Source organism: Bombina bombina, chromosome 1 (genome assembly GCF_027579735.1).
Source record: "Bombina bombina isolate aBomBom1 chromosome 1, aBomBom1.pri, whole genome shotgun sequence".
Lineage (NCBI taxonomy): Eukaryota > Metazoa > Chordata > Amphibia > Anura > Bombinatoridae > Bombina > Bombina bombina.
Window position 1 is genome coordinate 830,245,794 of NC_069499.1, and position 26,674 is coordinate 830,272,467.

The window sequence follows — 26,674 nt, forward strand, 5'->3', positions numbered from 1 at the left end:
TTGAAAACATATTTGGAAACTCGAAAGATATATATACAATGATATGCAAACAAAAAGGAACCAAAAAAAAAATATATAATTTTTTTTTTACATTTGCATTTATATTGGAACCAAAGCTATATTGTCCGTGTGATTACATAGCCTTTCATGTTAAAATATTCAGACAATAATAATTGTTTGCATCCTTGCTAACCATAGTTGACATGGTTAATAAGTTGAACTTAATAACAGAAAGATACCTCCCAGATCTAAAATTATTAAATTAATAATAATCAGCTCATATCCATCAGCCACTGTTACTTCTAGTAACTACATATTCCAATCCAAGTCTCTCATTGTAGACTTAAACCAGGACTAATTGGTGATATTATTCAAATTGGACTTCTGTGTGTGGCAACCATAATTATACCATCTGTATGTCTCATAGTTGAATTACAAAAATGACATCTCATTTCCAGTAATTAATTAAGTCGTATTCAGAATTCATACCTGAGGGAACTCTCGTGCCCAATTTAAAAATCCAAAACATTTCCCTCTTGCCCAGCAATTTGTCTCTATCTCCTCCCCTAGGGGGGTTGCCACCCTTTCAATGGCTTGCCATCGAAAAGTGGTCAAGGCTTTATTATGCCTCTTTGCAAAATGCTGGACAAAAAGGGTAGTGGCTTCTCCTGAACTGATAGTAGACAGATGGTTTCTAATTCTTGTATTTGCGTCATTGGAGGTTAACCCTACATATTAAACCAAACAATCTGTGCATGTTATTACATAGATAACGTAAGATGTAGTACAATTTAAACATGATTCAATCTGAAAGGTCCTCCTTGTACTTGTGGATTGAAAACTGACAGAGATTAGAGCATATTCACAGGGTCTGCATTTTTTCTTTCCACATCTGTACATCCCTTTATACTGTAGCCATGAGCTTTGAGACGTTTTGTTAGTTTTGGGCAGGCAGGAAGGGAACAAAATGTTCCCCAAGGTCTTGCATTTTCTGTATGAGCATCTTAGACCTCTCTCGACATTATTAGTTAAACCATCGTCTGCGACTAGCAATTTAAAATGTTTTTTCACAATCTTACAGATGTCTTTGTATTGGGCACTATATTCGGTTACAAAATAGGTCCCCTTATTTAATTCCGATGAGCGTCCATTACCATTCCATTCTTTGTTATCAAGAAGTGTCTTTCCATCTATTCTAGCTACCTGTTCCTGTGCTTTATCTAGAATAGTATCAGAATATCCTCTCTCTCTCAATCTTCTTCTCAATTCATTACTTTGTCTGCTAAAAGCTCCATCCTCAGTGCAGTTTCTTTTTTTTTTTTTTTTTTTATAATAATATTTATTTTATTTTCATATTAAAGTAAGCTTGACAATGACAAATATAGAGTAATCAACTCACTTTGTACATACAGATGTAACAGAAGTCATAATAAAAGTATCTCCATGAACAGTTGTAAGTAATATCAGGTATATAGCATATTTCTCCAGGATATGAAAGAAAACAGAATGAACAAGCAGTTTTAGCAACACCTGACTGTTTTGATTGGTGCAACACCATATTGCAAATGTGAACACGGTAGCATAGTAACGTCGACCAATCAACTGAATGAGATCCTTCACCATATTAGTCTAAACAACCTAAAAGGCCATTCGCGACACATGTCTCCGAGCGAGGTAAAGAACCTCTAAGAAAGAGAAAGCAAAAAATGGAGGGGGGTATTAAAGGTAGAAAGGGAGAAAGGGAGAGAGGGAGGGGGGGGGGAAGTGAGTGCAGAAGGATAGGGAAAGCATAGAGAAGGGGGAGAGACCTCAAGCCATCAAGCACAGACCAAGGAGAGCAGATATGAACCACTGATCAAGGGTCACAGTAGATGTATATAAGCTGGGCCTATTTGTCATATTTGAAGTATTATGATGATTTTAGATATGGACTCAACCGCAGAGGAGTTTCAATCCTCAACTGTTGGAAAAAATTATTACCATGTTCGACTCCACATCTCAGCTGGCCTTTTGTGGCGTGCATCTCCAGGTGGGGCAGACAATCACAAGGAAAAAGGGCTGAGAGAAAAAAAAAAAAAAAAAAAAAAAAAAGGAGGGGGGGGGAGGAAAGGGGGGGGGTGGAATGGGGAGGGCAGAGGGACTCATGTTATAGGGGAGGGGGGAGGGGGAGTGGGAGAGGGGCATAAGAGGTAAGATAGGGGGAAAAAGAATGGTGGTCAGCAGATAGAGACCATTGGGGGCAGAGGAGGAGCCCTACTCCAGGGGCAGGATTCTATCATGATTGGTGGTCCTATCTCTTAAAGCCGTCTGTCTACAATCTTCCTGGTAGTGGAACCAGGGTTCCCATATTTGCCAGTAAAGTTCCTCTCTATCAGCATTTGAGTAATAACCCTGTTCCATCTTGGCATAGACCTGTATTATAGATGTGATAGCTACCATGTCTGGGGGCTGGGTCTGTCTCCAAGCTCTAGCTATTGCCAATTTAGTGGCCGCGAGTATGAAAACTATTAGCTTAGTTAAGGGTGTAGGGATACCACTCGGGAATATGTGCAGTAGGGCCATGTCAGAGGTTAGTGGCATTTTCATTCCGAGATTGAGGCAAAGGGTAGATACTTGGAGCCATAAGGGTTTCAGGTTAGGGCACTCCCACCATATGTATAAGTCTGAACCTCTCAGCTCGCATCCTCTCCAACATAAAGAGGAAGCTGTAGGGAACATCTGCGATAATCTGGAGGGGGTGTAGTACCATCTCAAAAATAGTTTCATATATGACTCAAGAGTGTTCGCACAGTGCAGAGTCTTTTTGGTTAGTGTCATAGCAAGATGAAGGTGTTTGTCAGAGATTGGTCTGGAGAGGTCTCCTTCCCAAGCTCTAAGTTGCCAGGGTCTTTCTTTGTTTGTAGATGATTGCAGTAGGTTGTAGTGGAATGATATGATTCTAGGGGTCTTAACCTGCAGCTGCCACAATTTCTCCCAGTTGGTCAGTGGTCTAAGGGAAGCCTTAGAAAACCCCCAAGACATCAGGAAGGCATATAGCCTGGAGTATTCAAATATGGCCCATACGGGAGGGTCCTGTACAACTGATTTGATATCGTCTGGAGTGACCAAAGTACCCGAGGGGTATAGCTGAGAGACCAGATTCAGATCCCAATGTCTCCATTGCTGAACATGTGTATCTGGTAAGGCTGCAAGCAAAGCGGGTAGAGAGTGTATAGGGGATGGATGGGGAGCAACCTCAGGCAGGTTTCTAAGAGTACGCCACATTTTAAGGTTATCCCTGACAATAACATTGTTAATTCTCAGCATGTCTAGTTGATATTCAGGGATCCAGGGCAAATCTGCCAAATTCAGCCCTTTGGGCAGCTCAGAATTTTCTATACTCTTCCATCCCTGAGGTTCCCCTTTGTCTGCCCACGCTGTAATATGTGATAGTCTGGCTGCCTCATAATATCCACGTATGCTAGGCATCGCTACTCCTCCCCGTTCGTATTTTTTCTGGAGTATTTTCGCAGCAATTCGAGGCCTAGACTTTCCCCATATGTATTTTTGGCCAATAGATTGGAGTGTATCTATCAGAGCACTTGGTACATTAAGGGGGATACATCTGAAATAATAAAGAATTTTAGGTAGAATTGTCATTTTAAAAGAGGCGATGCGACCCAGCCATGACAGTATTTGAGGCTCCAGGAAGTGGTGAGCTCAGTGACCTCCTGAATTATATCCGAATAGTTGATGGCAAGTACAGATTTCGGGTCAGGGCCCAGTTGTACCCCAAGATGCCGAATGGTAGCGCGTGACCACTGAAAAGAGTATGATGTTCGTAGAACATCTAATTCAAATGCAGGGATGCCAAGCGGCAAGGCCTCTGTCTTAGAGACGTTAACTTTGTAATAGCTATATGTCCCGAATTTGGAAAGAAGATCTAGCAGTATCGGCAAGGAGCCCAGTGGGTTTGTGAGGAATAGAGTAACGTCATCCGCAAATAACGCTATCTTTGCAGTGACTCTCCCAAATTGCACCCCATGTATTGGACTTGAGTTCCTAATGGCTTGGGCCAAAGGTTCAATGGCCAATGTAAAGATTAGGGGTGACAGGGGACAACCCTGCCTGGTGCCATTGGTAATATGTATTTCCGGGGAGGCAAATCCCATGCCCTTAACCACCGCAGTTGGGCAGGAGTATAGGGCTTGTATCGCTGTTATAACTTCATCTGGTATACCAAATTGGGCCAGCGTACACCATAAGTAGTCCCATCTGACCCTGTCGAACGCTTTTTCTGCGTCTAAAGACAGGGCCAGCATGGGTAGTTTTAGTCTGGATGCCTCCATGAGGATATCCAGTGTTCTTCTGGTATTGTCGGGCCCTTCTCTGCCAAAGGTAAACCCGACTTGATCATTATGTATCACCCCTGGAAGTAGGGTGTTTAGACGATTAGCCCAGAGTTTAGCATAGAGCTTTACATCTCCGTTAATCAGTGATATTGGTCTATAGCTGCTACACTGTGAGGGATCTTTATTAGGTTTGGGAATCGGTAGTATCGTTGCTTGTAAGTATTCCTTAGCGAACGACCCCGATTCTCGAGCTTCCGAGAAGACACCAAGGAGGATCTTACTTAATTCCACCTTAAAGAGTTTATAGAAAGCTGCCGGGTATCCGTCAGGGCCCGGGGCTTTATTATTTTGAGTATGTTTAATGGCAAGGTTAATTTCTGATATGGAGAATGGGGCCTTGAGTGTTTCTTTATCTTCTTCTGATAGACTGGGTAGGTTGAGGCTTTGCAAAAAGTCAACCACCTCCTGAACAGAGGACTCCTTCCCAGCCATTAAGGGTTGGAGGTTGTATAAATCCGAGTAATAGGCCGCGAAAGTTTCTCCAATTTCCTTAGGGGATGTGACCAATATGGTCCCCCGTTGGAGTGCCAAGATTCTGGCTGCAGCGGTCCTACCTCTCAGTTTGTGAGCTAGTAACGTTGAGGCTTTATTGCCCTGACAGTATAGTAACTTCTTAAATCGAATGAAGGACTCTTTCACTCTCTCCAGCTCTCTGTCTGCCAATTGCGCCCTGAGCTGCTTAATCCTATCAGATAGAGAGGTTGACGGGGAATTTTTATTGTCCTGCTCCGCCTGTCTTAGTTCAGACATAAGAAGGCCCAAGGGTGCACCTGACTGCCGCCTCAGTGTCGCCTGTCTCCTAATACAAATCCCTCTCACGTATGCTTTCAAGGCAGCCCATATTGTTTGAGATGGCATACCTGGGGTCTCATTAAGTCTCAAGAACTCATCAATGGAGTTCTTGAGGGATGACTTGAAGATTTTATCATGAAGTGCTTGTTTCGGGAATTTCCAACTAGGCCTAGTTGTGTTGGTTAGATCAGTGGTTAGGGTAAAAGTGAGGATGTCATGGTCAGACCATGAACAAACCCTGATATGCGACTCTAGCACTCTATTCAGAGTCCAGGAGTCAGAGAAAAAATGATCTAGCCTTGAGTAGGAGTGATGAGGTCTAGAAAAGTAGGTATAATCTCTATCACTGTGGTGTTGTGCCCTCCAGATATCATATAGGTTATGTTGGACTATGTATTGGCGGAATTTGTTGGCCGTATTTATAGTGTACGCATCAATGCTTTTCCCCTTCTGAAGCTTTTTGTCTATTTGGGCATCCCATACCATGTTGAAATCTCCTCCCAGGACTAGGGTTCCAACTTTATATTTCTCAATTTTGGACAAAATCCCTTTCAGAAATTTGGGTTGCGCTTGATTGGGAGCATATATGTTTACCAAGGTGAACAGAATACCATTAAGTTTACAGGTAAGTAGTAAATATCTCCCTTGGGTATCCGCCTCTACAGAAATAGTCTCATAGTGTATAGTTCTATGTATAGCAATCGCTACACCTCTAGATTTTTCAGTATAAGAGGCCAGAATCACTGTGGGATAGTCTGGGGTTCTGTATGGGGCTTGTGAGGATGCTAGCCAATGGGTTTCTTGTAAAAAAATGACTTGTATTTTAAGATTTTTCATGGTGTTTGTAAGCATACTTCTTTTGTCTTGGGAATTAAGCCCCTTAACATTTAGTGTTGCAAAAGAGATGTTACTGGAAATTGTCGACATGGCGGATCTAATGGCCAGGGAGGGTGGGAGGGGGAAACAGAACTGAGGGAGAAGTGACGGTTAGGTAGAAGACTCACCCCACCTGGATCTGCACACCAAGATACGACCACCGAATTTTCAAGTCAGTATGAGCAGGTCAATGTCCAAGGAAAGCACAAGAAGTCTGTCTCCAAAGGATCTGTACCTATCACTTAGAGTAGAAATAAGGTTAGGTGAAGATATACGTACTCAGAAACAGGTGTCAAATTAGAAAACAAGAAGGAGAAAGAAGGGAGAACATAGCCTGTGGAAACAAGTTTGTATCAAAAATATTCAATTTTTATCTGTGTACAACTGAAAATGTCAAAGCAAATCTGGTGACCCAACGGATCACCAAAAGGAGAAGTATAGTCGAAGAGATAGACTGACTTCTCCAGTCCCCTTAGAAGGGGATGTCACTAATATACTTAGCGTATATGGGGGGGGGGTGTTATAAATACACCAACTGGTATAAGTAGATTGACTATCTACGGGGGAGTATGAACTACAGGAAAACAAGATTAACTCAAACGGTTTGGTTTAGAAACATAGCTTAACATTGAGTGCGATTGAACTGTCCTATACCCGTCTATAGATTCAAGTATAGGTATGTCTAAATTCAACTACTTGGAACAGATTTTACCACACAGGGGAGGGGAGATACCCACAGCCCCCAGTTTTTGGGTTAAAGCCGGGGTGTTTAAAGCATGAAGGTAAGATGGCTAGGAACAAGGTTACTGTCTCTCAAAAGAGTTCCCAAGCTTCCTCATCCCCTGCGCGGAACAGGCACCCAGGCAGGGTAAAAGTAGACAAAATTGAGAACAAATATGGTTAATAAAACAGGTGTTATCTTAGCAGTTACAGTAATATAAACAAACATTATTCAAAGAGAACAACAATCAAATAGTAGGTCTTTGTGGCCTAGGAGTGAAATCCGGGGCTCCATCTCGGATTTTAGGCTGTGAGGTCAGGATAGGCGGGTCAGACCCATTTTTGGAAGTTGTTGGGACATTTCTGGAACGAGGATCTGGTGCCACCAGCCCCCACTCTTTTAGTAGGTCGAAGCCTTCCTGAAGGGTAATAATGGTGTGTGTTTCCCCATTTTTGGCAACAATCAGTTTTGTCGGGTAGCCCCATCTATATCTTATATTCTCTGTTCTCAGAATTTGAGTTATATTTCTAAAAGTTCTTCTCCTTTGCAGAGTGTAGCTTGAAATATCCGGGAAAACCGAAATGTGTTGAAATTTGTCTGGTAGCTGTGGTTTGTTGGCCAATGCCCTCATTATCTTTTCTTTATGGGTGAAAAAATGCACCCTAGCAAGAACATCTCTTGGTTTATCTTGTGATACTGATCGTGGTCTTGCCACTCTGTGAACTCTGTCCAGGATGAAGTCTGTCGGGTCCGAAGAGGGTAGTATGATTTTACAGAATTCCAGAATATGAGACTCCAAGTCTTGTGATCCAATTTCTTCAGATATCCCCCGGAACCTTAGATTATTCCGTCTGCATCTGTCCTCCATATCGGCCAATTTTATCTCCAGGTCAGATATCTGTGTCGCTAGACTCTGAGAGTAAGCTAGTAGGTGAGCATGATCCACTGTTAGATCTTCTTGTTTATGTTCCAGGGTATCCGTCCGTTCCCCCAATGATGCGATCTCTCTGCGGAGTTCGGCTGTGGACCCTTTGATCTCTTTGGTCAACGTGTCTTGTAGGAGGTTCATCCTCTTAGTAAGTACATCAACAATAGAAGCTGACACCGCATCTGATGTGGGGGATTGGGAATCCATGCTGTTGTCAGATTCACTTTCATCTAACATAGGGGTGGAGTCTCGGTATACCTGGGTTTTATCAGTTACATGTCCTTTAAAGTGGTCCGCCACTGTTTTCCTGGGTGGCTGCGACGGTTTCGGCTTCCGTTTAGTGTTTTGAGACATATTCTGTGTCTATCTTCAAGTTGTTGAGTATGGTCTCAGAGAAGTTAGGAGAAAGTTGCACTCAGATGTAGTATAACCGTTAAAGAGAGTAACTTAGAAATAGTTGTAACATAGTCCCCCTGATGTCAATCTTGAGTTAGGTAGCCATGGTTAACATCTGGCCTGCTGATGGGAAAAGGTGCATCAACTGAGAAAATGTCACTTTAATAACTTATATATCCCACTGCAGAGACAGGTGGGACAGGAGCTTTGATATGCACTCTCTCCAGGGAACCTTGCCCTCACTGGGCCATGACGGGAAAGGGAAGTGGATATGACCTGTTGCAATTAGCTACAACAGGAAAGGGGTGGAGAGAGTGGATAGGGAGTGGGAGAAATCCCCAGTAGTAGTTCCTCCACAGCGAGAGATATAACTGAGTACTTGGAATCAAATTATCAGGGCTGTTATGACCTCAGTGTTAGCAAATTAGATAAGCCACATATAACCCTATCTTACCAAATGAGGAGGCAAATAATTTAAAAGTCCTGTAAAGGAAAAAGGAATGTTAAAGCAGGAAAAGTTTACACAGTGAACATTGCAATTTAAGGGTGATCTATCTAAATAGAATGCACAGTTACTGTAAAAAAGAGCAACACATAAGGAATATAAGTGGCTAATTAAACAGTAAGGCGCTAGTAAACTCAGCTGTGGGTCAGAAAACCTGGCACAGTTATGTCGGTCAACAATCTGTGGGTAGAAAATATGGTTAGGCAGATATTAAAATAACACTCCACCCTGGGTCAAAGCCCAGAGACACCTGAGCTGACGCAGCAGCGATAATTTAGCACGAGAGGGCCACTTAAACTAGAGAGTCCCGCTATACTGGACAGGGCTCCAGAAACATATAGTGGGGTTACTGCAGTATTTTATGCAACATATACTGGCTGTTAGGGTGGCAAAGGTGGAATATGTCCCAGTAATTGCGCTTCTCTGAAGCTGATGTGCGTAGAGTTAGTGTCCCTGCAATAGAGATGTCTCCTGTATTTCAAGCTGCTATTAGGAAAAGTTATTATGTTTAAGCAGGCTCTGTAATCACACTCTGGGTATAGGCTGCCAGAATATATTTATTGAGAGGTTGCAGTCCCTCAGAAGGTAAACAGTTTAGTGTAAAGTATGAATACCAGTAGCAGAGGAGGTGATTTATGGCACAAATATTTGCCTGTGGGGGCTTTACACTTAGTGGTCTGACCCCAGAACAGTTTAGGCCCGAGTACAGTATTTATTGTCCTGTTAAACAATGTGGAGCACAAATGCACTATGCTGAAGTTGTTTCTCAGTACTACTTTAAATCAGGTGGCTTGTAGGCCGTGTAAGATGTAGAGTCTTATTGCTGTGAGGTATGTCCCATGGGGGACTAGTATAATGTTAGGCTGTAGGCCTGGCTGATAGGAGAGGTCCAGATGGCACCCGTAATATTGCAGCTTTAATACTGCTAGGTGGTCGTTTACTTGGACTTTGCTTCCCAGGTAAACTTTTTCCCTATAGAGTCCAGACAGTGAGGCTGTTCCCTGGAATCAACAAGTCAGAGTTTGGTTTTTGTTTTTATTTTTTGCCCCCTAATTTTCAGTGCTGCAAGTTAAAGAGTTCACATGTGTGGCAGCAAACTGTTAAGGGCTAATGTGATCCTCAGGGCTATGGGGGGATAAAGTGTGGCAGATCTGCTCCCCTGATAGTACAGGCTGAAGATGAATGGGCTATAGTGAGTGTCTCAGAGGTAACGCCAGTCAGGAAGCCAGATAGGATGCGGTCCGGCTAACCTTAGAATGATAAGGTTCTAAGGTTGTTTGCCACCAGCCACATTGAGGGAGAGATGTTGTGCAATAGCCCCTTCACTATACTCTCTTACCTCTCTTCTTCTTTTCCTACAGGAGCTTGGCGGTGGCCAGAGTCTATTCACTCCGCTGGTGGTCGAGATGCAAGGCAGGGATGGTGTAGAGTCCCAGGCCTCAAGATGGCGGAGATTCGCGCCAAAGGATCAGTGGCACAGCTCCGCTCGCAATGTGTCTCCAAGGCCACTCACCCCACAGCCCAGAACCGGCCACAGCCAGGATGATCTCCGACACCACTCGCCACTAGGATGTCAAGGTAGGACCTTCTGCTAGGGGAGATTCACTTGCCGGTAGTGCCAAGCCGCTTCTCTGTCACTGGTGTCTGTGAGGTATTAAGCTGCTGCACCGGAGCGGAGCCCCGACCCTCCGGGCAGCAGGGGTAAACGGACAGGGAAGTAGCTTGCTGTTAGCTCAGGATAGTATAGTTAGTTGGAGTGTGGGGTTGTTAGCTAACACCTCCGCTGGTTGCGAGGTCACTCTTCCGACGCCGAAGCGGAGCTCCCAGGCAGCAGCAAAGTTGTCCTCCGTTGTATACCCCAAAAGCTTCAGTCTTCCTTAGCCAGTCACAGGGATCAAACTAGTGGGAGATCTGGGGTGAAATAAAACACCTTTTGTATAGTTAGGGTAACTAATTTTAGGCTTAAATCACTTAGTTAAGGGAGAGCTCCTGCAATACACGTCTCTCCAGTTAATCGGCTAGCTCCGCCCCCCCAGTGCAGTTTCTTTTTAATCTTACAAACTGCCCTTTCGCCACTGAAAAAGGCACATTTCGTGTGATTGGTTTATGGTAAGTGTCACATGTAATGAGTCCATTCTTGTTACCCATTAAGGTTAAATCCAGAAAACAGATACTATCTGTGTGATGTTCAAATGTGAACCTCAAACCCAAGTCATTGTCATTAATTTCAGAAATGAAACATTCCAACTCTTCTTCAGTACCCTTCCATATGAGAAGCAGGTCATCTATGTATCTCCTGTAAAACACAACATTATCCTTGTATCTATTCTCATCTCCAAAGATGTGGGACAGCTCCCACCATCCCATGTAGAGGTTGGCAAATGATGGCGCGAACTTGGCACCCATTGCTGTCCCACATCTTTGGAGATAAAACTGTCCTTCAAATTTGAACTATTTGTGTGTCAGGAGATACATAGTGACCCTCAATACATAGTCCCTCAAACTGTCTGTAAAATCTGTACTGGTTTTCAGAAAGAAAGACACTGCCTCTAGCCCTTTCTCGTGAGGTATAGAGGAATAGAGTGCCGCCACATCAATCGTCACCCATCTACATCGGCCATCCATCCATTACTGTTCCTCCAAAAGATTTATGACATGTTTGGTGTCTTTCAAATAGCTGTGCAATCTGAGAACAAGTGGATTCAAAATTGCAATCTGAGAACAAGTGGATTCAAAATTGCATGGAAATGAGATGTCATTTTTTATCTATGTAATAACATGCACAGATTCTTTGGTTCAATGTGTAGGGTTAACCTCCAATGACGCAAATACAAGAATTAGAAACCATCTGTCTACTATCAGTTCAGGAGAAGCCACTACCCCTCCTGTCCAGCATTTTGCAAAGAGGCATAATAAAGCCTTGACCACTTTTCGATGGCAAGCCATTGAAAGGGTGGCAACCCCCCCTAGGGGAGGAGATAGAGACAAATTGCTGGGCAAGAGGGAAATGTTTTGGATTTTTAAATTGGGCACGAGAGTTCCCTCAGGTATGAATTCTGAATACAACTTAATTACTGGAAATGAGATGTCATTTTTGTAATTCAACTATGAGACATACAGATGGTATAATTATGGTTGCCACACACAGAAGTCCAATTTGAATAATATCACCAATTAGTCCTGGTTTAAGTCTACAATAAGAGACTTGGATTGGAATATGTAATTACTAGAAGTAACAGTGGCTGATGGATATGATCTGATTATTATTACTTTAATAATTTTTAAATTTAATACAGGGAGTGCAGAATTATTAGGCAAGTTGTATTTTTGAGGATTAATTTTATTATTGAACAACAACCATGTTCTCAATGAACCCAAAAAACTCATTAATATCAAAGCTGAATAGTTTTGGAAGTAGTTTTTAGTTTGTTTTTAGTTATAGCTATTTTAGGGGGATATCTGTGTGTGCAGGTGACTATTACTGTGAATAATTATTAGGCAACTTAACAAAAAACTATTATTTATTTATTTTTACCAGTGAAACCAATATAACATCTCAACATTCACAAATATACATTTCTGACATTCAAAAACAAAACAAAAACAAATCAGTGACCAATATAGCCACCTTTCTTTGCAAGGACACTCAAAAGCCTGCCATCCATGGATTCTGTCAGTGTTTTGATCTGTTCACCATCAACATTGCGTGCAGCAGCAACCACAGCCTACCAGACACTGTTCAGAGAGGTGTACTGTTTTCCCTCCTTGTAAATCTCACATTTGATGATGGACCACAGGTTCTCAATGGGGTTCAGATCAGGTGAACAAGGAGGCCATGTCATTAGATTTTCTTCTTTTATACCCTTTCTTGCCAGCCACGCTGTGGAGTACTTGGACGCCTGTGATGGAGCATTGTCCTGCATGAAAATCATGTTTTTCTTGAAGGATGCAGACTTCTTCCTGTACCACTGCTTGAAGAAGGTGTCTTCCAGAAACTGGCAGTAGGACTGGGAGTTGAGCTTGACTCCATCCTCAACCCGAAAAGGCCCCACAAGCTCATCTTTGATGATACCAGCCCAAACCAGTACTCCACCTCCACCTTGCTGGCGTCTGAGTCGGACTGGAGCTCTCTGCCCTTTACCAATCCAGCCATGGGCCCATCCATCTGGCCCATCAAGACTCACTCTCATTTCATCAGTCCATAAAACCTTAGAAAAATCAGTCTTGAGATATTTCTTGGCCCAGTCTTGACGTTTCAGCTTGTGTGTCTTGTTCAGTGGTGGTCGTCTTTCAGCCTTTCTTACCTTGGCCATGTCTCTGAGTATTGCACACCTTGTGCTTTTGGGCACTCCAGTGATGTTGCAGCTCTGAAATATGGCCAAACTGGTGGCAAGTGGCATCTTGGCAGCTGCATGCTTGACTTTTCTCAGTTCATGGGCAGTTATTTTGCGCCTTGGTTTTTCCACACACTTCTTGCGACCCTGTTGACTATTTTGAATGAAACGCTTGATTGGTCGATGATCACGCTTCAGAAGCTTTGCAATTTTAAGAGTGCTGCATCCCTCTGCAAGATATCTCACTGTTTTTGACTTTTCTGAGCCTGTCAAGTCCTTCTTTTGACCCATTTTGCCAAAGGAAAGGAAGTTGCCTAATAATTATGCACACCTGATATAGGGTGTTGATGTCATTAGACCACACCCCTTCTCATTACAGAGATGCATATCACCTAATATGCTTAATTGGTAGTAGGCTTTCGAGCCTATACAGCTTGGAGTAAGACAACATGCATAAAGAGGATGATGTGGTCAAAATACTCATTTGCCTAATAATTCTGCACTCCCTGTATAAATGCAAATGTAAAAAAAAAAATTATATATTTTTTTTTTTTGGTTCCTTTTTGTTTGCATATCATTGTATATATATCTTTCGAGTTTCCAAATATGTTTTCAAGTGTTTCCAGTTGTTGGTATTTAAATAATATTGATCCATCAATATTACCATATATATTTCCTTTAGTGGCCATTTATTACCCATATATATTTATGAAGCTATTTAGCACATATGTGTATTCACACAAAGTGTCACTTTTCTTTAGGATAGAAGGGTCTCTTCATTGTCACATATGGTGTAGGGTTTGTGAATAAACTAAAACATCAAGAACTATATAAACAAATAATAATTTAATGTTCATAAATTATATATTCTGAATCTAGAATAAGGGTTGAGCATACCTTTAAATTGGGTTACAAGTATTACCTGCGTATTTTAAGATGTTTTTGACATAATACATTTTTCTATTTTTAAATTGCTATTGCACTCCTGCTGAACATTTTTGCAGTTTTCTACAAATTTTACCAGGATAGCAGTGGTGCCTAGCAATTTATTGTGCCCCTACAGCCCCTAGATAGCGTGGACAGCTAGACTTCTGTGTTTTGTGAGGCTCGCAGCTCATTTGGATTTCCTCCGTAATTCTATTCATCTGATTGGACAAGCAGGATCACGTGGTACGTCACACACGCACACACGCAATTACAGCGTTTGAGGTGCAGAGATCTACAGCATCTGAGGTGTAAAGAATACACGGTACACGCTACATCGACGGATCTACAGAGGAAGCTTTACCAGGTACAGTGAGAGAAGATTATGAGGCCGGTAAGTGGGCACAGCCGCATAGCGATTTCTACACTGACAAGGATTCAGGTGTATGATGATGTGTTAAGACCCATACCGTTGAAATTGAGTCAATCTGGTATATTTTCTTTGAGACTGTGCATTATATGGTTTATTTAAGCTGCCTCAACAAAGAAGGTCTATGGACAATCGCATCTAGGGGCATATATATATATATAAGTCTATTTTTGGTACATATATTTGATCCTGATTTTTGACTGAATAATTCTCTATTTTTGTGTATATGTATGTATGTATATATATATATATATATATATATATATATATATATATATATATATATATATATATATATATGAAAGAAAAGAGAAATTGATAGAAAAGGTAGGGCGCAAATAATATAAATGTTTATAATATATATTAAATTGGCTATTATTCTGCAAAACAATATATAGAAAGTCACTTGTAAGAACAGTCTAATATGTCCAATATCCTTATGGTAGATATATAGTTGCTGCACACAAATCCAATGCAATAAAATAAAATAGTAGGAGACAGTAAATAGTTAGCCTATTTAGTTAGTAATACATAGTCAGTATTATAAAACACACAATACAATCTAAACACTTCGTACAAAACACATATTAAAAGTTTGTATAATATACAGTGGTTGATCTTCTAAAAAAATAATAATAAGTAAAAAAATAAAAAGATAATAAAAGTAAAAAGTATATGTTATATATGAGAGATGAATTATATCAGAAAATCTGCCTTTAAGTCAAGAAGCAGATATCTTAAGGGGTGTCTACTTACACTCCTTTACCTCAATCAGTATGAGGTAAGTGCCGCGCAGTATGAGTAGAAAACTCCCTTGAGTCACCAGCTGTGTCGAGTATAGGATGATCACTTGCAGGACTGCAGTCAGAGTACTTGTCTTTGTGGGGATAAAACAAACCCCTTTTTCACCAGATGGCCATGGGCATGTAAAACAAATAGAAACAATAATAGTGCAACCCCGTATGTAAACAGTAACAAATATTTTATTCCATACAGTGCACTCACATTCAGTATCCTCAAATATGTATGAGGTATAATAAAAACATAGACCGGTTATCCCAGTCAACAGTATTAAGATAGAAACTCTTTCCAAAGGGCTGTGCTCAACTTTTTCGTATTTAAAGTTCAAAAGTGAGACCAATATACAGCAGTATATACAGCAGTCCTGGTATAGTAATCACTTAGTCCTAGTCCTTACGCGTTTCAAAGGCATTAGTGCTTGTCAGCCTTCTTCATCAGAGGATTTACAGACAGCTGGTGGCTGTGCTGTTTTTCAAGCGGAGCGGCGGCACACTCCCCCCGAAAACAGAGTTCTCATTGGTGCAAGAAAGAATCACATGACTGGCCGTCTGCCTATGGGAATCCCGAGTCATGGATTGTGAACTGCTTAGTTAAATGTCAAGTCCCTTGTTCATAAATATTGCAATAGTATAGGTAAAAGGCAGTATCATATGTACAACCATAAATAACATGAGTTAGATGTCCTTAATCTTTACCTAATACTTGCGGTATATGAAATATTGCATTTTTATATGATTACAGATTATAATATTAGCATTTGATACGTTTTGTTAAAATCAAACATAAGTAATATCAAACTCTCTAGAGAAATATATATTGAATATGAAAAAACTAATTAGCCTATAAAAACATAAAAGAAATATATATATATATACTTTGAGATATCTCTAGAGCCTGATTTGGTAAGATATAATAAAAGTAGAAATAAAAATAAAAATAAAAATAATTTTTATTACAATGCATTGTTTACGATATAGAGCTAAGCAAGAAAAGGGGTAGAAAAAAGGGGGGTAATACAGCTTTAAATGTTGTGAATAAGGTAATATGTTTGTAGAAAGGGAATGTCACATATAGATAGTATCATATATAGGTAGATCAAAGTGATAGTTATTATTTGGAATATTAGACCTCCTAGATGAGATTTTTCGTTGTTAGATCAAATATCCTAAAAAAACCCCATAGAACTGTATATTAATATTGGAAAAAAATCTAAAAACATTAAAAAATTATGTTAGTTTATATCTAAAATTTGTTATCAAGGCCGTTATGTGTAACTTATTAAAAACTATTTTAAAAAATCTGTTTATATAATTTAGTTAATTAAAAACAGTAGTATAATATAGTAATTAGAATTATTAAAATTTACATACATAATGCCAATATCAAAAGTTAAAAATACTAGTATTGTTTCTTTTTGCATCTACTTCTGAAAATATTGTTCAATTAAAAACTATGTATAGCCGGTCAGTATACTACAATTCAGACTAAAAGTCTAATGGACCAAAAAACATGATAATAAATTTAGATTTAAAAATAGAGGATAAGAAAGTATTTTAAGTTAAAAATGCTGCCAAATCAATGTCTTTATTATGGCCTTGTGGAATTAGAGTTCCTAGAGTGTAGATCCAAAATGTCTCTCTTTTTCGGAGTTTCAGCTCTCTGTCTCCTCCTCGCTTATGATTTTGAACACATTCTATAATGGTTCCCCTTAGACATGTGGGATCTTTATTGTGTTTTTCTTTATAATGCACGGAGAGATTATGAGTTTTTTCTCCATTCTCTATATTGTTGATATGCTCCAGCAGTCTTTTCTTAAAAGGCCTTGTGGTTCGTCCGATATACTGCAGGCCACACCCACATTGTAGGAGGTACACAACAAAGTCTGTGCGACAATTGCATAAACTTTCAATCTTGTATTTCTTATTAGTTGTTGTCGAAGTAATTTCTTTCGTTGGTTTGTTCTTATAGAAATGATGTGTACAGGCTACACAATTTTTTCTGTTGCATTTAAAAAACCCAATTGTGTTTTTATTCAGCCAATTGGTGTCTTTTATATCCACATTCTTTAATTCACTGGGTGCCAAGATATTTTTAAAATTCTTGTTTTTTCTAAAGATTATTTTTGGGTCCTTGGTTGTTACCTCATTAAGGAGATTATCCTTCTTGAGGATATGCCAGTGTTTAGTTAAAATTTCTCTGATTTCTGGTGCTCCTTCATTAAATGTTGTAATGAAGTTCACAGATTGTTCTTTTTTGTTTACTATTTTTGACTCTTTATTTATTCCAGTTATCAACAAATCATTTCTATTTATCCTTTTCACCTTCTCTAGAGCTTCACTCACTTTATAGGAATTGTATCCCCTGGCTTTAAACCTTTCACTTAAATCTTTTGCTTCTCTTTCAAAATCTTCATTTTTTGAACAATTTCTTTTGAGTCTCTGGAATTGTCCTGTTGGAATATTGTTTATCCAATTTTTATTATGGCCACTTTTGGCATATAGATAGCCATTACTGTCTGTCGTTTTTTTGTATAGTTTTGTGTGTATTTCATTTTCTTCATGGAAGAAAATGACGTCCAGAAAATCTATTTCCACAGTATTCATTTTGTTGGTGAAGGATAGATTAAAATCATTAACATTTAATTTTGACACAAAGTCATCTAATTGGCTAGTTGATCCATCCCAAATGAAGATGATGTCATCTATGTACCTCCCCCATACTTTTATGTTGGGGAGGTATACATTGTTATGCCAAATTACCTCCTCTTCCCATTGGCCTAAATATAAGTTGGCATAGCTAGGGGCAAATTTTGTCCCCATAGCTGTGCCATTTATTTGTAGAAAATATTCTTTTTCAAAGATGAAATAATTCTTTTCTAGAGTGAATCTTATTGCATCTATTAGAAAAGTCTGTTGGTCATGGTGAAGCTTGTTGTCCTTTTCCAACCAGTGTTGTATCGCTCGTATTCCATTTTCATGTGGAATGTTTGTATATAACGCATTGACGTCCATTGTTACCCATAGCCAACCTTCATTCCACTTTATTTCACTTAATTTTTGTATAGTGTCGGGCGTATCTCTCAGATATGATCTGAGTCCCGGCACCAGGGGTTGGAGAAAATGATGAATATACTCTGACTGTTTTGATGTTAAGGAGCCTATGCCTGAAACAATTGGTCTACCCGGTGGGTTTTCAAGGCATTTGTGAACTATTGGTAGATGGTAAAATAATGCCACTACTGGTGTGTCATTTTTCAAGTACTTCCATTCATTTTCGTTTATAACCTTTAGATTTCTTGCATTGTCTAATAGATGTTTGTATTGTTCCAAGAAGCAATTAGTTGGATTAGATCTTAATTTATTATATGTGTTAATATCATATAACAATCTCTTAGCCTCTTTTAGATAGTCACTTCTATCTTGTAAGACAATGCCTCCTCCCTTGTCCGCTTCTCGTATTATAATGTCATTATCTTTTTCTAGATTTCTTATGAAGTCCTTGTCTCTTTTTGAGAGATTATCTTTCTTAATCTTGTAGTCCCTACAGAGGTTATCCAAATCCTCTTGGACTAATTTAGTAAAGACAGGGATACAATTCCCTTTGGAATTAGTCGGAAAGAAAGTAGACGGTGGTTTGAGAGATGTGTGAATATTCTTGTGTTGTTCATTCATCTCTCCACTGTTAACACTTTCTTGTTCCAGTGATTCTAAGGTTAGCAAGGTTTCTAATTCCAATTCAGAAATATTCGAATTTTTTTCCATTTTTTGTCTTTCAAAATACCTCTTTAGGGTGAGGTTTCTAGTGAATTTGTTAAAATCCACGAAGAGTTGGAAAGGGTTTGGACCCTTCGTAGGGGCAAAAGATAGACCTTTTTCTAATGTTTTTAGCTCCTCTTTAGATAGGCTTCTCTTTGACAAATTAAAGATTTTCATGCTTACATCTTTGTTTGTAGAGTTTGTGTTTGTCTTTTCCTTTTTGCTCCCATTCTTAATTCCTCCTCTACATCCTCTGTAGTGTCGTTTACTCTTTTTAACCCCCTGGTTCTCCACTGTGGTGTATTGGGTTCTATTTGTAGTAATTCTTTTTTGTTTTTGTCCGTAGTTTTCGGGCTGTTCTCTAAAAAATGATGATGTCCCGAATTTTTTTCTCTATGTTTATTTATTTTTTGCTCATTTTTGCGGTATGGTGTTCTCCACATCCCCTGATTTTTATCGTAATATGATGTTGGTCGTATATTATGTCTATAATAGTTATTTCTATGGAAACCTCCATAGTAACCATTATCTTCTTGGTTGTTATATCTGTACATATTGTGCGAGTATGGTCTAAAAGAATTTTCTCTTCTATATCCATGCATCTGGTTTGGATATGGATTCCGATAATTTCGGGCTCCATGTTTATTCCAATAGTGCATTTCGTCATTATACATCCTATTGTCTCTTTGTTGATATCTGTAATCTATATTGGTTTGGCGGAATTTCTGTCTATTTTCATAGCTTATATCCTCTCTTTGTTTTGTTTTTGGTCCATTAGTCTTAGAGTTAAATGTGACTTCACTGTTTGAAGGTTTTCTCCTCGGTATGTTTTGTTTTTTAATACTTTCGTTCAATTCCCTATATTGCGGGTTTATTGAATAATTTGGAGAATCTATTTGTAGCCAGTCAAAATCTCCCTTCTCACCTGAAGGTGTCTCTGGTTCAATAACTTCCCAGACTGTACATTCAACAGTTTGTTCCTTTTCTTTTTTATCAAGATTATAGTCCCTATAGAACTTATTGAGTTTTCTGGCTTCAACCAGTTTATCAAATTTTTCAATTTTTATTTTATTCTCTTTGTCAAGTTCTTTGTAGTACACATCACCTTTAAAGATGTTAAGTTTCTCTCTCACTTCTTTTATTTGGGTTGTGAGAGCTTCCACCTTTTTATTTCTGAATCTTATAAGTATATCTATAAACTTGCTGGAGCATTCTTCCATTGCTGAATCCCACTCTGTAAGTAGTTCTACTTCAGAGCTATCTATTATTGATTGTTTACTCAATTTGAGACCTTTTGGAATGACACTATATTTCTTATATCGTGCCAAGTTGTTGCTATCGTGCCAATTTAAAATTTGTTTCTTACTAAGTTTTTCTAGTTCCCCTAGGAGTACCTTGGGGTCAATAATTCGTAAGATTTCTGATTCTTCTAACTGTTCATCTGCAATGGATAGGTTTCTTGATTTATTACTAGGATCGAAATAGTTACCGTACTCCAAATCCATTGTTGGATGAAAAAAATGAATAAACTACGAGAACAAAAAAATATATATATAAATAGATCCTAGATGTTGTAATATTAAATGTGTTTGTTATTATTAGGAGGTCTCCTATATGCTGCCTAGCACTAGGGAGATAAAATGGAAGAAAAGAAGAGAAATGTGCATGTGGCGCAAGCAGGAAAAACCTGATCCTAAAAATTCTTTAGAAGTGGATAATAGTAATTAAATGCAGCACCAATCTATCTACCCTAGAGAGATGGTCCCTAAACCCTCCAACTAGGGTAAAAGAAAATATGAAAGAAAAGAGAAATTGATAGAAAAGGTAGGGCGCAAATAATATAAATGTTTATAATATATATTAAATTGGCTATTATTCTGCAAAACAATATATAGAAAGTCACTTGTAAGAACAGTCTAATATGTCCAATATCCTTATATATAGTTGCTGCACACAAATCCAATGCAATAAAATAAAATAGTAGGAGACAGTAAATAGTTAGCCTATTTAGCTAGTAATACATAGTCAGTATTATAAAACACACAATACAATCTAAACACTTCGTACAAAACACATATTCCACAGGAACTCTAATTCCACAAGGCCATAATAAAGACATTGATTTGGCAGCATTTTTAACGTAAAATACTTTCTTATCGTCTATTTTTAAATCTAAATTTATTATCATGTTTTTTGGTCCATTAGACTTTTAGTCTGAATTGTAGTATACTGACCGGCTATACATAGTTTTTAATTGAACAATATTTTCAGAAGTAGATGCAAAAAGAAACAATACTAGTTAATTTTAATATTTTTAACTTTTGATATTGGCATTATGTATGTAAATTTTAATAATTCTAATTACTATATTATACTACTGTTTTTAATTAACTAAATTATATAAACAGATTTTTAAAAATAGTTTTTAATAAGTTACACATAACGGCCTTGATAACAAATTTTAGATATAAACTAACATCATTTTTTAATGTTTTTAGATTTTTTTCCAATATTAATATACAGTTCTATGGGGTTTTTTTTAGGATATTTGATCTAACAACGAAAAATCTCATCTAGGAGGTCTAATATTCCAAATAATAACTATCACTTTGATCTACCTATATATGATACTATCTATATATGACATTCCCTTTCTACAAACATATTACCTTATTCACAACATTTAAAGCTGTATTACCCCCCTTTTTTCTACCCCTTTTCTTGCTTAGCTCTATATCGTAAACAATGCATTGTAATAAAAATTATTTTTATTTTTATTTCTACTTTTATTATATCTTACCAAATCAGGCTCTAGAGATATCTCAAAGTATATATATATATCTCTTTTATGTTTTTATAGGCTAATTAGTTTTTTCATATTCAATATATATTTCTCTAGAGAGTTTGATATTACTTATGTTTGATTTTAACAAAACGTATCAAATGCTAATATTATAATCTGTAATCATATAAAAATGCAATATTTCATATACCGCAAGTATTAGGTAAAGATTAAGGACATCTAACTCATGTTATTTATGGTTGTACATATGATACTGCCTTTTACCTATACTATTGCAATATTTATGAACAAGGGACTTGACATTTAACTAAGCAGTTCACAATCCATGACTCGGGATTCCCATAGGCAGACGGCCGGTCATGTGATTCTTTCTTGCACCAATGAGAACTCTGTTTTCGGGGGGAGTGTGCCGCCGCTCCGCTTGAAAAACAGCACAGCCACCAGCTGTCTGTAAATCCTCTGATGAAGAAGGCTGACAAGCACTAATGCCTTTGAAACGCGTAAGGACTAGGACTAAGTGATTACTATACCAGGACTGCTGTATATACTGCTGTATATTGGTCTCACTTTTGAACTTTAAATACGAAAAAGTTGAGCACAGCCCTTTGGAAAGAGTTTCTATCTTAATACTGTTGACTGGGATAACCGGTCTATGTTTTTATTATACCTCATACATATTTGAGGATACTGAATGTGAGTGCACTGTATGGAATAAAATATTTGTCACTGTTTACATACGGGGTTGCACTATTATTGTTTCTATTTGTTTTACATGCCCATGGCCATCTGGTGAAAAAGGGGTTTGTTTTATCCCCACAAAGACAAGTACTCTGACTGCAGTCCTGCAAGTGATCATCCTATATTCGACACAGCTGGTGACTCAAGGGAGTTTTCTACTCATACTGCGCGGCACTTACCTCATACTGATTGAGGTAAAGGAGTGTAAGTAGACACCCCTTAAGATATCTGCTTCTTGGCTTAAAGGCAGATTTTCTGATATAATTCATCTCTCATATATAACATATACTTTTTACTTTTATTATCTTTTTATTTTTTTACTTATTATTATTTTTTTAGAAGATCAACCACTGTATATTATACAAACTTTTAATATGTGTTTTGTACGAAGTGTTTAGATTGTATTGTGTGTTTTATAATACTGACTATGTATTACTAGCTAAATAGGCTAACTATTTACTGTCTCCTACTATTTTATTTTATTGCATTGGATTTGTGTGCAGCAACTATATATCTACCATAAGGATATTGGACATATTAGACTGTTCTTACAAGTGACTTTCTATATATTGTTTTGCAGAATAATAGCCAATTTAATATATATTATAAACATTTATATTATTTGCGCCCTACCTTTTCTATCAATTTCTCTTTTCTTTCATATTTTCTTTTACCCTAGTTGGAGGGTTTAGGGACCATCTCTCTAGGGTAGATAGATTGGGGCTGCATTTAATTACTATTATCCACTTCTAAAGAATTTTTAGGATCAGGTTTTTCCTGCTTGCGCCACATGCACATTTCTCTTCTTTTCTTCCATTTTACCTCCCTAGTGCTAGGCAGCATATAGGAGACCTCCTAATAATAACAAACACATTTAATATTACAACATCTAGGATCTATTTATATATATATTTTTTTGTTCTCGTAGTTTATTCATTTTTTTCATCCAACAATGGATTTGGAGTACGGTAACTATTTCGATCCTAGTAATAAATCAAGAAACCTATCCATTGCAGATGAACAGTTAGAAGAATCAGAAATCTTACGAATTATTGACCCCAAGGTACTCCTAGGGGAACTAGAAAAACTTAGTAAGAAACAAATTTTAAATTGGCACGATAGCAACAACTTGGCACGATATAAGAAATATAGTGTCATTCCAAAAGGTCTCAAATTGAGTAAACAATCAATAATAGATAGCTCTGAAGTAGAACTACTTACAGAGTGGGATTCAGCAATGGAAGAATGCTCCAGCAAGTTTATTGATATACTTATAAGATTCAGAAATAAAAAGGTGGAAGCTCTCACAACCCAAATAAAAGAAGTGAGAGAGAAACTTAACATCTTTAAAGGTGATGTGTACTACAAAGAACTTGACAAAGAGAATAAAATAAAAATTGAAAAATTTGATAAACTGGTTGAAGCCAGAAAACTCAATAAGTTCTATAGGGACTATAATCTTGATAAAAAAGAAAAGGAACAAACTGATGAATGTACAGTCTGGGATGTTATTGAACCAGAGACACCTTCAGGTGAGAAGGGAGATTTTGACTGGCTACAAATAGATTCTCCAAATTATTCAATAAACCAGCAATATAGGGAATTGAACGAAAGTATTAAAAAACAAAACATACCGAGGAGAAAACCTTCAAACAGTGAAGTCACATTTAACTCTAAGACTGATGGACCAAAAACAAAACAAAGAGAGGATATAAGCTATGAAAATAGACAGAAATTCCGCCAAACCAATATAGATTACAGATATCAACAAAGAGACAATAGGATGTATAATGACGAAATGCACTATTGGAATAAACATGGAGCCCGAAATTATCGGAATCCATATCCAAACCAGATGCATGGATATAGAAGAGAAAATTCTTTTAGACCATACTCGCACAATATGTACAGATATAACAACCAAGAAGATAATGGTTACTATGGAGGTTTCCATAGAAATAACTATTATAGACATAATATACGACCGACATCATATTACGATAAAAATCAGGGGATGTGGAGAACACCATACCACAAAAATGAGCAAAAAATAGATAAACATAGAGAAAACAATTCGGGACATCATCATTTTTTAGAGAACAGCCCGAAAACTACGGACAAAAACAAAAAAGAATTACTACAAATAGAACCCAATACACCACAGTGGAGAACCAGGGGGTTAAAACGAGTAAACGACACTACAGAGGATGTAGAGGAGGAATTAAGAATGGGAGCAAAAAGGAAAAGACAAACACAAACTCTACAAACAAAGATGTAAGCATGAAAATCTTTAATTTGTCAAAGAGAAGCCTATCTAAAGAGGAGCTAAAAACATTAGAAAAAGGTCTATCTTTTGCCCCTACGAAGGGTCCAAACCCTTTCCAACTCTTCGTGGATTTTAACAAATTCACTAGAAACCTCACCCTAAAGAGGTATTTTGAAAAACAAAAAATGGAAAAAAATTCGAATATTTCTGAATTGGAATTAGAAACCTTGCTAACCTTAGAATCACTGGAACAAAAAAGTGTTAACAGTGGAGAGATGAATGAACAACACAAGAATATTCACACATCTCTCAAACCACCGTCTACTTTCTTTCCGACTAATTCCAAAGGGAATTGTATCCCTGTCTTTACTAAATTAGTCCAAGAGGATTTGGATAACCTCTGTAGGGACTACAAGATTAAGAAAGATAATCTCTCAAAAAGAGAGAAGGACTTCATAAGAAATCTAGAAAAAGATAACGACATTATAATACGAGAAGCGGACAAGGGAGGAGGCATTGTCTTACAAGATAGAAGTGACTATCTAAAAGAGGCTAAGAGATTGTTATATGATATTAACACATATAATAAATTAAGATCTAATCCAACTAATTGCTTCTTGGAACAATACAAACATCTATTAGACAATGCAAGAAATCTAAAGGTTATAAACGAAAATGAATGGAAGTACTTGAAAAATGACACACCAGTAGTGGCATTATTTTACCATCTACCAAAAGTTCACAAATGCCTTGAAAACCCACCGGGTAGACCAATTGTTTCAGGCATAGGCTCCTTAACATCAAAACATTCAGAGTATATTGATCATTTTCTCCAACCCCTGGTGCCGGGACTCAGATCATATCTGAGAGATACGCCCGACACTATTAAAAAATTAAGTGAAATAAAGTGGAATGAAGGTTGGCTATGGGTAACAATGGACGTCAATGCGTTATATACAAACATTCCACATGAAAAGGGAATACGAGCGATACAACACTGGTTGGAAAAGGACAACAAGCTTCACCATGACCAACAGACTTTTCTAATAGATGCAATAAGATTCACTCTAGAAAAGAATTATTTCATCTTTGAAAAAGAATATTTTCTACAAATAAATGGCACAGCTATGGGGACAACATTTGCCCCTAGCTATGCCAACTTATATTTAGGCCAATGGGAAGAGGAGGTAATTTGGCATAACAATGTATACCTCCCCAACATAAAAGTATGGGGGAGGTACATAGATGACATCATCTTCATTTGGGATGGATCAACTAGCCAATTAGATGACTTTGTGTCAAAATTAAATGTTAATGATTTTAATCTATCCTTCACCAACAAAATGAATACTGTGGAAATAGATTTTCTGGACGTCATTTTCTTCCATGAAGAAAATGAAATACACACAAAACTATACAAAAAAACGACAGACAGTAATGGCTATCTATATGCCAAAAGTGGCCATAATAAACATTGGATAAACAATATTCCAACAGGACAATTCCAGAGACTCAAAAGAAATTTTTCAAAAATGAAGATTTTGAAAGAGAAGCAAAAGATTTAAGTGAAAGGTTTAAAGCCAGGGGATACAATTCCTATAAAGTGAGTGAAGCTCTAGAGAAGGTGAAAAGGATAAATAGAAATGATTTGTTGATAACTGGAATAAATAAAGAGTCGAAAATAGTAAACAAAAAAGAACAATCTGTGAACTTCATTACAACATTTAATGAAGGAGCACCAGAAATCAGAGACATTTTAACTAAACACTGGCATATCCTCAAGAAGGATAATCTCCTTAATGAGGTAACAACCAAGGACCCAAAAATAATCTTTAGAAAAAAACAAGAATTTTAAAAATATCTTGGCACCCAGTGAATTAAAGAATGTGGATATAAAAGACACCAATTGGCTGAATAAAAACACAATTGGGTTTTTTAAAAGCAATAGAAAAAATTGTGTAGCCTGTACACATCATTTCTATAAGAACAAACCAACGAAAGAAATTACTTCGAC